Source organism: Nicotiana tabacum, chromosome 15 (genome assembly GCF_000715075.1).
Source record: "Nicotiana tabacum cultivar K326 chromosome 15, ASM71507v2, whole genome shotgun sequence".
NCBI classification, from domain to species: domain Eukaryota; kingdom Viridiplantae; phylum Streptophyta; class Magnoliopsida; order Solanales; family Solanaceae; genus Nicotiana; species Nicotiana tabacum.
The window spans coordinates 35052030-35065892 of record NC_134094.1 but is presented as its reverse complement, the minus strand read 5'-3'; positions in this window follow the sequence as shown (position 1 = coordinate 35065892).

Here is a 13863-nt window from a genome sequence, read left to right as displayed (position 1 = left end):
GCGAGGCAAGGCTTATAGAGCAGTCAGCCTGGCTACAGAGCTAGCTACGCCTGGTCTGAGCTCAATCAAGCTGGCTATAGAGCTGGACTTACTTGGTCTGTAGCATAGTTTGGGTACTTGATTATTTTGTGCTCCTTTCTTGCATTTTTGTCCTCTTTTTGTGCAACTTTCACTCATCTTTGTCTTTCGATGCTCCTACACATAAAACAACATAATTTAGCTCACACGTCGCACAATTAACCACTAAACTAACTACATGTAAGGTGAGTAATGTACTAAAAATATAATATTTTGGCCAAACATCACTACCCCACACTTAAATGTTGCTCGTCCTCGAGTCAACCACCAATTCACACTAACCTTGAGCACTTTATTTTCTTTTAACACACCCGAAGCACACCATACCGATGACTATAGTTGATAGAAAAAAATTAAACTTTAGCATATGCCTTCAACACACACTTACCTTTACTTTATGCCATACTTCAAAAATTTATTCAACAACAAGACAACATGCTTATAACAATCCTAGCCTCACAAACCGACTCAATATCATAATTCATTCATGGCTTGAACACTTAACATCATAGAGAAATCTAATAACGTCACATATCCCTCGCGAAATCATGTGCCCTCACAGCAAGACAAAAGAGTAAGTTGAATTCACATACTCGAATCAAATGCTCAAATATATTTTAAGGACTCATATAAATCAAAGAAATTCCCCACTCTCATAAAGAAGTCACATGCATACACAAAGTACCATAGACTTGCCCATTATGTAAACCTCCACTAATGTAGGCTTGCTCAATCTAAAATCAATTAGGACTTTTTCATGGTTGTAATGTGAGTTAAGGGACGAGTAGGATAAATTTAGTAATAGTGACTAACCCTCCTAAGCACTTTAACACATCACAAACTTAACTTTAAGCGCATTTTTCTTAAACACAACTTCACTTTCACAAACAATATCATCCCCAGAAATATTTCCTCTTTCTTTAAGCACTACATTAATTCATACCCACTAGCAAGGACAAGATATTCTTATTTTCTTTTGCTACATATTTGTTTCCTTTTCAACAATACTTTTTTTTCTTTTCTACCATTCCTGCTAGTGGTGTATTCCTTACAATACAACTGCACCTTTCTTTCTTTCATTGGTTCCACTCAAAAGCCACCCAAGTTCCCTCCTTACTTATTTTAGCGCTCATTTTACAATTAAAGTGCTTTAAGAGGGAAAAAGATTAAAACAATGATAATTAAGAACAAAGGGTTATAGGTTTGTAACGTGGTTACCAAATAAAAGTTTATAGGCTTAAAAGGGTTGACTAGGGATAATATTTTATTTTTGGTAAGCATTAAGCTCAAACAAATCAAAGAAAGCCTAAAATTATTTTTCGAACCGAGCAAAACCTAAAATTTTACTTCAACTCACATGTCGGGCAAGTTCTACACTCTAATGCAATGATACAGACTATACAATTTCTCACCACACATGGCACATGACTCACTAGGTACGGTTCCATTCCGATTCTCAAACAATTACAAGTATTCACGGAGCCACAAAATATTAAGCATTAAGCACAAAGTGAACACGAGCCAAGAAAATGAGACATATGCGTCAATAGACATGATGTCTAACTCAATAAGGCATCATAAGCAATTTCAAACTATAGGAAAAGTAACACATGCTAGAGCCTAAATATGCTAATATCAAACAAGTCAAAAAAGTGCCTAGAAATCTCATCTTCCTTTTCTTCCCTAAATCCTAATCTACTCTAAAAATAAAAAACTATGACCCGCCCGGTTCAAACTGCATCCCATGGAAAAGAACGGAGGCACAAAGAAAACTCTCGAGGGATTATTACCACCTAAAAAAAGTAAAAGACATGTTTTATTTTTTGGATTTTTATGTTCTTCAAATATTTTTGTGTTATTGTTAGACTTTAAACCCTCAAGAAAACTGTCTAAGAGATCCATCATCGGGAAAAGTCCAATCTTTTCTATTATTCTAAAAATAAATTATTCAATTAAACTAACACAACTAAAATAGCATAGAAAGTCACCTTGACAATCTACTCACCCCACACTTAAAATTGTGCATTGTCCCTAGTGCACACCATAACTAATAAGAGAGTAAAAGAAACTCCCTGAAAGGCTAAAGGTCAAAGCACTAGCAGCTCATGGAGTACTCAGACTTCTCTCGGGCATTTTCTTTTTTGCGGGCACCTCACACTTAGTTCTAACTATCTGGCTTGATGTTGCATCCTTCCAATAGCTTTGTTTCCCATGCTCCTATAAAATAACAAAAAATGACACTACAAAAATAATACACTAAAACAATAATTAAAAAAATTAAAAATAAAATAAAGCAGTAAAGTTGGGTTGCCTCCCAACAAGCGCCTGATGTAACGTCGTGACACGGCATGAATCACCTTTTGCCTCCACCTCGAGCTTATGAATTGAACCCCAAGTTTTGATTCAAGCTTATGATTCTGCTCCTGGGGCGGTACAAATTGTTGCGAGCCAAAAATAAAATGATTCTTTATGCACTTTTTGGCTTTCAACCGAGGAGTGTCACCTTGCCTAGACGGCCTTGAAATTTTCAGAATATAAGGCTCATCCACCTCTTCATTTGACTATTGCATTGGCTCATACAGATCAATTTCCATATCTCCTTTCGAACACAATGTCAAAAAATGCTTGGAGTGAGGACCAAGGTGTTATTGACCTCCTCTTCTTGCCACAAACTAGAATCAATTAAAATTGTATATGTAAGGTCCTCATCTGACTACAGTACCACTTCTTCAATATTGACATCATCAAATTCTAGTTTGTTGATTTGGTCATATTCTACTCTCAATTCCTCCATTATAATGGTAATTTCTGCCGCCAATTCATGCTCTTCTTGGATACTATCCACAATGTAAGCTTGTTGCGCTTTACAAGGTTCAATTAGTTGACTCACTTGAGCCTCCAAGTAATGAGTAGTTTCCTCTTGCATGTGTATTTGCAGTGGTTTCTCCTCATATTATTTCACAAGGTACTTCAGCATATCCATAATCTCCTTCAGGTCAGCATTCCCATGTACTTTATTCCTATTAACTTCATAAGAAAAAGTAGAACCATCATTATAAGGAGTTGTGGGAGGATAATAAATACAAGCACAACCATAAAAGTGACTATCTTGACCACCACAAACATCACATATACTCCACACATGAGATTGTGTTGGTGCACATAACTCGCTTTTAAGAATATTTTGACAATTTTGCCATAGGTTGTTTCCTCCACAATAAGCACAAGGAAGATCAACAGTAGAATTACCAACATCAAAACTCTCATAATTAAATGATGCCATGTTTTTCAAATCAACAAGTAAAACTAAAATTAAAAAAACAAATACTAAAAAAATAAAATAAAAGTTCGATATGTACACCTACAGCTACACCGTTAGTTCCCCGGCAACGTCGCCCAAATTTTATCATGCCCAACTCTAATCCTAAATAGGATATGCGGTTGTTGCAAATATAATCCGGTCTAAAAGTGCGGAGTCGAATCCCACAGAGTACTAAGGCTTCGCTATAATTTTTGACTATCATTAAGAAGAAAAGTTCGAACAATTTATAAGTCATAACTATTGAGATTCTAATGTCTAACTAATTAACTAACAAATTAAAGTAGTAAATTAACAACTAGAGATAGTAGGGGAGAAAATATTAAGGAGGTCTAGAGTTATGATTTCCCCAATCGGAATCCCTTCCGCTACGTCTTGTATAATTTCGCCTAAGTATTCACTACAAACCGTGAGTACTTTGGGTGTTGTAGCTCTCTCTCGAGAAACTAACATAATTTACTAGACGTATTCTCTCGAACTATGTTAGCTGGCACTAATTCACTGCTCACTATGATTGCACCAAGGTTTCGTTATCTCTAATCCCGCCTTTAAACCATTCGTATTGATCTCTCACATACGTTAGGAGTGATGTTGTTCAACAACTACTTAAATGCGTACCCTCTCTCGAGAAATATACACACTAAATAGGTATAGTCAATTGATGGACATTCAATCAACAGCAGTAAACACGTAATTAAACAAGTAGAGAAATCCAACGACTCGATTATATAAAAACGTCACAAGTATTTATCCTACAAAAGGTTCCATCAAAACCATAGATAACTAATTAGCTATTCATAATTATATGCAAAACTACAATACTAGAATTCATAACTAATAATGAAAATAGGAAGAAGGACGTGAAAAACCCGTAGAAGAATTCTCCGCCTAGCTCCTAGCGTGTTCTTGCCTCCTTGGGTCAAATCCTCTCTCCAAAAATGTCCTCCCTTCTTAGACATGTTTAGGGAGTATTTATAGGCTAGGGCTGAAGTCCTTGAGTCGAAATCCGAGTCGGAATATTTTAATTCATGACTTTTAATTACCGGGTTATAGACCTCACGAGGCCAGGCATATAGCGGGGTCAGCCTAGCTACAGAGCTGGCTACACCTGGCCTGAGCGCGATCAAGCTGGCTACTTGGTCTGTAGCACCGTTTGGGTACTTGATGCTTTTGTACTCTTTTCTTGCATTTTTGTCCTTTTTTTATTCAACTTTCACTCATCTTTGTCTTATGATGCTCCTACATATAAAACAACATAATTTAGCTCAAACGTCGCATAATTAACCACTAAACTAATAGCATGTAAGGTGATTCATGTACTACAAATATAGCATTTTTTTCAAACATCAACGATTTAACATGATAAGACAATATCATTTTAATGAACATAAGAATCTAAGAGTCTACCAGTCAAATTTTTACATATAAGCCGTGTACACACTCGTCATATCGTGTACACATCTTTCACGTAGTTCAAATAGTAATAAAACACCAATCCCTACGGGGTCGTTCCCCCCTCCCTACCCCAAGATACTTACCTCAAAAGCCCTAATTGGTAGATTCTGACTACCTATGACCCAATGAGTTCATATATGTGATTAGTTTCAAAATCCGAGTCCAAATCGACTCTCAAAATCCAAATTCTTATTTTTCAAAAACTTGACAAAGTTCCACAAATTTTCACTTTGATTCACATTATTTTGATGTTAAAATCTAAAAAATGTTGATGGAATATGATTAGAAATAGATTAGAATCAGTTAGCCAAAGTTTGTAGATGAAAATCCCTCTTCAAAATCGCCTCCTACCAAGTCTAGGGTTCCAAAACATGAAAATGAGGCCAACATCCCGTCCCTCAGCTCTTTTGCGGAGTTGTCCCTCACACCCCTGCTATAATCGCAAATGCGACATTATGTTTGTAATTTCGAACCTAAGACACTTTGCATAAGCGATCAGGATGATCGCAAATGTGAATCAAGCTTACCTAGCCCCCCATCACAATTGTGAACCCTTTGTTCACAAATGCGAATCTAGCATATTACAACTAACATCGCAATTGCGATCCAAAACATGCAAATGCGAGAGCTGAGGTATCTCACTACTAGAAATCCGCTAAAAACCGACCAAAGTTTGTCGGTTATAGCCAATTACCGACCAAAACGTGACCATTAGGGTGTGGACGGTGTTTTGATAGTCGGATTGGCTTACCGACCAAAGTTGGTCAGAAATTACCGACCAACGTTGGTCGGTAGCTTAAAACGACCATCTGACAAGTTTAACTACTTACCGACCAACTTTGGTCGGAAATATATTTTATTAATTTAATTTTACCGACCAAAGTTGGTCGGTTTAACTAAATTATATTTTTTTATTAAATATTAAAATTAAAAAAAACTGACCAACTTTGGTCGGTAATTGAAAATATATTTTTTTAAATAATTAAAATTAAATATTACCGACCAACTATGGTCGGTAACCTCAACAGTGCAGGCAAAATACCGACCAAAGTTGGTCGGTAATGTTGAATTCTGGGAATTCAATGTTCATTAATCGACCAACTTTGGTCGGTATTTTGGAAAAATTTTATTTTTATTAAAAATTGACCAACTGTGGTCGGTTTTTCTAGGTTTAATTTTGGCATAAAATGCCTGTTTTGGCAGCTATACCACCTGCCAGCATACCAATACACCTAATAACAACAACAACACAACAACAACAACAACAACAACAATAACAACAATACAACAACACAACAACAACCAAAACATTCAATAGATACTTTAAAACTAACAAATTAAAGTTCAATTGAACATAAAAATCCAAAACCAAGTTAAAACTAATTACAACTAGTTCAAAACTGGTTCTATTTGTCTAGCTTAAAGTATATAAAAGTCAAGGGGTGTTTTCTACAACATCATCATCATCGTCTGATGAACTTTCATTTACAAGACGGTATAGAGAACGGTCTTGTGGAGGACGGGAAGAACGATCACGGGGAGGACAGGAGGAACGATCACGAGCAGGGCGGGAGGAATGATCACGTGGAGGTCGACCCTCTGGAGATGACTCACGAGATCGGGGCAACGGAAAAGCTCCACTAGATATGAGAGTTCTGATCTGAGCTTGCATGCCAAGGAATTGAGCATCTCTAAGCCTTTCTCTTTCCTTGGCTGCTTCTAGCTCGGATGTGAGCTTTGTCACTGTCTCCCGCATAGCGGAGAGGATCTCCCTATTAAGTTGCTCGCCTTGCGAGGAAGTCCCTATTCCTTGCATTCCACACTTATAGCGATGGAAGTTTTTAGTGGGAAGCCCGTATACCTTCCCCCATTTTGAACTGCCAACAGACTCCAACAGCATCCTCGTTCGAAGGTTGGGTTGGCTCACCCGATTCACCAGCTGGATGACTACGGATGAATTCCTCCACATTACTTTGGTAGCGACCCTATATTATTTTAAATTAAATTAGTATTTCAAAAATTTTATAAAAGTAAATTATAATACTTAAAGAAAATTGAAAGCTTACATATGCAGTCGAGGCCCCGTCCTCGACCCACCTATCTTGATCCCCCTCTTTCTTCTTCTTCACAATATGTGTCTCCTTGAATAGCTCATCGTGACTCATTGGACGCCCATACTTCTTTTCCTGAAAACAAATTAATTTAGTTAATAAACAGAATATATATACTTAAAAAAGTAAAATAATTTAAGCAATTACGTACCAATCTTCTTTTTATTGTTCCCATACACACTTGCTCTATATTTCAAAAGTTAAATATCAGATGGAAACATCATAAATATAAATTATTAAACTGTTTAAAAGAACATTTATACCTTAAATTGATTGCAAATTTGCTCCTTCAGCGAGAATGGGCAATCAGTCTAAGTCGCATAAGGGCCATCATAAAGCTTTCTGATGGCATTGGTGATTATCTTCGTAGTCTTACTAACCGGCCTGAACCTGCAATTTAACAATAAAAATACCTTAATATCTTAGTAAAAATGTTACAAATCAATAGACGCAAAAATAATGAATAACATTTACCCATCACCCTCAGGGACTATGATGATCCTGCCATATCGATCATAATGCACTACCTCATCATCACCATCCGAAGCATGTGTATCAGAGGCATGTGAAGACGGTGTAGGCGGGTCAGATTTACTGCCTCACAGGCGAAGGCCTGCAATAGATGTAGTCGATGATGAAGATGGTTGTGATCCCTGTGACTGCGACATAGCTGGATGCGACCCAAGTGGATGTGATACTGATGGCTGTGACCCGAGTGGCTGTGAACCGAGTGGCTGTGACATGGATGGATGCGATCCATGTGTCTGTGATATGTAGGGATGTAATCTATGTGGATGTGATGTAGATGGCTGCAATGCAGATGGCTGTGAGGCAGCTGGACTGTATGTCGGACGTATAGTCCTATGGCCCTGTGATGGAAGACCTGGTGTATGAATGAAGGTGTATGGCTCGTGATGCTGTGGCAGCTCAGTATAGCCGTGTGGTGGAGGATAAGACATAGGCATCTCTGAAAAGGGTGGACAAGAGGGACTATTATTTTCTACCCTCCTCTTTCCCTTCCTACCCTTTTCTCGACCCCGAGAACTAGTAGGGTCATTATTACCTTGACCCTTGCCTGCCATCTGCATAATATAATACACATTTAGATTGAAACATATAAGAAACTAGCTATAAAACGAGAGTGCTTTAAAAAACCAACTTTTTAATCCTAGTCGACGTATTGTTCCTCGTCCGAGAATTCTTTGTCCTCACTTGTTTGAGCTTCATCAGTTGATTCTTCGTCCTCATTTTCTAAAATTGTTACTTCATTTATATCAACTTCTTCCAATATGCGTTCAGAATGTTCCAAATCATTTTCTAACTGATCGTCCACTATTTGGTGAACACTGGAGATATCGTTTTGATATGCAACATCTAACATATTCTCGACTTCCACCCTACCTACAGGCTTAGTTTTTATTACAACCCACCAATCAAACTTATTCCGCTGCAATGGATAAGGAGCATAATACACTTGCCTAACGTTATGTGCAATTATGAAAGAATCACAGCGATCATACTCCCTCGTATGATTAACCTCAATTATGTTGTATTGGTGGTGTACTCTTGTACCTCTTGTTGGATTTGGGTCAAACCACTTGCATCTAAAGAGTATCAATTTCTTATATGGCCAATCTGTATATTCTAGTTGTAATATTTCTTTGACCACACAATAATAATCAATATCTCCAACTTGGTTGCCATCACCACCTTGAATCCACATCCTGTTGTTGTTGCTATTTTTATTTTTAGAGCAATCCTCTGTATAAAACTTATAACCATTCACTACGTACTTAGACATTGTTGTGACCTGAAGCCCAGGTCCCCAAGATATATCTTTCAAAAATTGATTTACACCATTATTTAGATTATTTACCTACATAGTGTTAAAAAATTCATAAGTTAGCACAACTTATGAATCAATTTTTATACTTTCAAACATTGTTTACCTACATAGTGTTAGAACATTATAAGGATAAACTTACAAATTATTTGAACCACGTATCAAATCTCGTATATACAACATCATGGCCAAATTGACCCACGAAGTGACTGTGACACATCAAATATTTTTAGTAGTTGCATCAATATGTAGTCACAGTAAATTTTATATTTTGTTATCTAATAAATCAATACTTACTTGAGAAATGGTACAACTTCGGGATAATTTAGCAACACATGAAGTGTTGCTGACTTGTACTCCATATCACTCAAACTTCTCTTTCTAACATCCTTAGAACATCGGCATGGTTGATTGAATATGGACATTGGTGGATATAATGGATCATTCACACATTCGATCGTGTGCCTATTGGGCCTATTCCTAGAACATGGCATGTTAGTCTCAAAATAATAAGAACAAAAATGTGTAGTTTCCTTTGCAAGATAGGCTTCGCATATAGATCCTTCAATCCTATTCCTCTGCTTAACAAATTATTTGCATTTGCCAATTGTCCTACATAATGTCATGTTAGCCAAGAACATTCAAATAAAATAGAATATTACATCAACCTTATAATACTACCTCTCAAAGGGATACATCCATCTGCATTAAACAGGCCCTCCAAGTCGTGCCTCGTGTACAAGGTGTATTGGAAGGTGTTCCATCACATCAAAGAAACCACATGGAAATATTTTTTCCATCTTACTAGAAATTACACGAATGTTTTGATCCATCCGAAGTAGGTTTTCTTCCCTTAATGTGGTAGAACACAAGTTTTTGAAAAATAAACTAATCTCTGTGATGGGTTTCCAGATTCTTTCAGGCAAACCACAAAATGCAATAGGCATTAAGGTCTCTATGAAAACATAGCAGTCATGACTTTTCAAATGGCTCAACTTCCCTACCTCCATATCTACTTTGTTTCCAAGATTCGACGCATAACACTCAAGCATCTTCAATTTCGTAACCCAATCACAAATTTGTCGTCTTTCCTCCAAAGTGAATGTGTAACTTGCTTTGGGCTTGAACACTTTACCATTGTTTGATGTCTGCAAGTATAATTCAGGCCGCCTGCAATATTCTTGTAAGTCCATTCTAGCCTTCGGGTTATCTTTTGTCTTACTTTTAACATCCATCACTGTGTTGAACAAATTATCAAAATAATTCTTCTCAATGTGCATGACATCAAGGTTGTGTCAGAGAAGATTATCCTTCCAATAAGGCAACTCCCAAAATATACTCTGTTTCGTCCAATTATGATTAACACCATATCCAGGGAATCTATAAGGTGGAGCCTCGGTAACTTTACTGAAGTTCTGGACCCTCTCCCAAATTTCCTCACCTGAAAGTATCGGAGGTAGGGAATTATATTCCACTTTATTCTTTTTGAATGCATTTTTCATCCTTCTAAACTCATGATCATCAGGCAAGAATTGACTGTGACAATCAAACCATGATTGCTTTCGGCCATGTTTCAAAGTGAACGCTTTACTATTTTCCATGCAGTAAGGACAAGCTAGCTTCCCAGCAGTCATCCACCCAGACAACATTCAATACGCAGAAAAATCGTTAATAGTCCACATTAAATTAGCACGCAAATTGAAATTCTGCTTGGTTGATATGTCATATGTTTCAACACCATCATACCATAATTGTTTTAGCTCATCAATCAAAGGTTGCAAATATACATCAATCAAACTTTTTGGATTACGTGGACCGGGGATAATACAATTTAATAATATATATGGACTAGTCATACACAACTCAGGTGGTAGATTATAAGGTGTAAGAAAGACAGGCCAACATGAATATGGTGTCGCAGATATAGAAAAAGGTGTGAAGCCATCCACATACAGACCTAACCTAATGTTCCTTGGTTCACTAGCAAAATCTAGATATGTCCTATCAATGTGCTTCCAATCTTCTCCATCTGAAGGATGACACATAACACCAGGTGGTCTTCTATTTTCAAAGTATCATCTCATATGAGGAGCAGAACTCATCGACGAATATAACCTCTTTAACCTAGGTATAAGAAGTAAATAATGCATCGCCTTGACAACGACCATATTCCCGCTGGAAAGCCTCTTGAAACGAGGCTTTTCGCAAAATTTACAACTGTCTAAAGTTGCATCATCTTTATAATATAACATGGAACCATCTTCACAACAGTCAATTCTCATTGACGAAAGTCCTAACTTAGAAACCAATCTCTTTGCCTTCTAGAAATCATCGGGTAAGTTGATATTAGGGTCAACTAGCTCACTCATAAGGTCAATGAAAGAGTCCATGGCTGCTTGAGAAATATTCCAATCAGATTTGATACTTAGTAATCTAACTGCAATAGACAGCTCAGAGTGCAGACTTCCTTCACGTAGTAGACGACTAGCTTCCTCTAACTGTTCATAAAAAATTTTTGCGTCATCATTAGGAGTTTGTTCAACATTTTCATTGGGCTCACCCCCGAAGTGCATCCCAAAATCATCCGCAACCATATACTGAATTCTAGAATCCAGATTTGTATTCTCCACCAACCTACTACTTTCACCAACAACCATGTTATGAAATATCCCACGGCTACCATCGATCTCTCCATGATTAGTCCACACAAAGTAATTCTCTATAAACCCCTTCCTATAAAGATGAAGCTTAACTTCCTTCGGTTTTTTAAACTTCATACAATCGCACCTGACATAAGGGCACCTAATTACTCATTCACTTTGGTATGGTGGAAGTGACATTGCATGTCTAATAAAGTCATCAACCCCTTCTACAAAATCCTCCCGCAATCCTCGCCGATTAGGATAATTCCTATTGTATATCCAAGTACGATGTTCCATCTATACAAATAAAACAAGAACAAAGTAATTTATTCTACAATTATAAATTAATTATATCTTTTTTAGTTAATTCAAGATTATTATTTGTTTCCTAATTACACCAATTTATATCCTAAAAATTCAATTCATATCCTAAAATTTCAATTCACAAGAACAAATCCTAAATACTAAAATTTCAATTCATATCCTACGAGTTTAAACATAAACTAACTAAACTAAAGAAATTCAATCCATACCCTAAAAATTCGATTCACAAGAACAAATTAATTTATTCTATAATTATAAATTAATTATATCTTTTTTAGTTAATTCAAGATAATTATATTTTTCTAATTATACCAATTTATATCCTAAAAGTTCAATTTATATCCAAAAGGTCCAATTCATATCCTAAAAGTTCAATTCACAAGAACAAATCCTAAAAACTAAAATTTCAATTCATATCCTACGAGTTTAAACATAAACTAACTAAATTAAAGAAATTCAACCCATACCCTAAAAGTTCGATTCACAAGAACAAATCCTAAATCCTAGATTTTAACTAAAATATTCAAGACAATACAAAGTTAATAATTCAATTCTAACTAAACTATTCAAGACAATACAAACTCAAAATTGAAACACTCATCAATTAAAACTAATTCATAACTAATTGACTAATTAACAAAACTAATTAGTTAATAAAACTATTTAACAAAACTAATTAAAACAAGACCTAAACCCTAATCCTCAATAAAATACAATGTTCAAATAATTGAAACACTAATCAATTGAAACTAATTCATAACTAATTAACAAAACCTAGAAATAATAAATAAATGGGTTGTAATTCAAACCTAAAATTTTTAGGAGGTGGAGAAGGAGAGTGGCGGCAGTGGCAGTGGCAGCGGCAGCGGCGACGGCGACGACACGGCGACGATGGGGGCTGGGCAGTGGCGACGCGGGGTGGGGAATGAGATTTATGTGAGGAAAATAGAGAAGGAGAGGGGAAGGTAAGAGAAATAGGGGTTCCCCCGTTATTTCAATTCTGATTTCAGAATTGCTGACCAAAGTTGGTCGGTACATTAAGTGTTGACCGTTTGACCAAAAATCGACCAACTTTGGTAGGTTCATTAAGTGTTGACCGTTTGACTGGTCGGTTTTGTTTTAAAATAAATTAAATTCTTTTTTTGTGTTTTTTTCTTAAAATAATATAAACTATAAAAAAATATTATAAACTATAAGCATTTATTTTATTTAACTATACAATTATTATAAATAATTATAAACTATAAGCATAATCTTTATGAATAATTATATTAACTATTTACTTTTAATAAATTATAATAACATCTATCTAAGTAAAGTTTCTAAGTTATAATTAAGTATGTAAGTAATTTCTCTCTCACACACACATACACTATATTGTAATTGATGCTAATAACTTCTTTTTTCATTCGTTCATCACTAATAATGTGTGACATAGATTAATCGATATATAGGTCGAGACGTTTTGATGAATCATCGATTAATATTCATCGATGCATCTAAGTAAGTTATAAGTCGATGAATCAATTTACAAATAGATATATTTGATGATAAAGTATATATACTAATTAAGATCTTCACAAGTCTATCCCTAAAAGAACCTGACTCTGTGGTCCTAGCGCTTCGTGTTCTTATATATATACGGTTTTATATATATACACACACACACACACACACACTACACTGTAATACTTTAACTATATATATATATATATATATATAGCTTGTTATAGTATATGTTAGTGTGTGTATATATAGCTTGTTAAAGTTTGACCATGTTTGACCTATTAATTTAACTCGTTTACTTAATACTAATAACTTCTTTCGTTTATTTAATTTGTGATCCATATATATATATATATATATATATATATATATATATACACACACACATGTCAAAAATGTTTATTATTAATTCTTTTATTTTTCATTCATTCATCACTAATAATGCATGACATTAGATTAATCGATATAGGTCGAGTCATTTTATTTTTACTATTAGTCGATATAGGTCAAACGTTTTGTTTTTAATATTCATCGATGCATCTAAGTAAGGTATAAGTCGATGAATCAATTTACAAATAGATATAT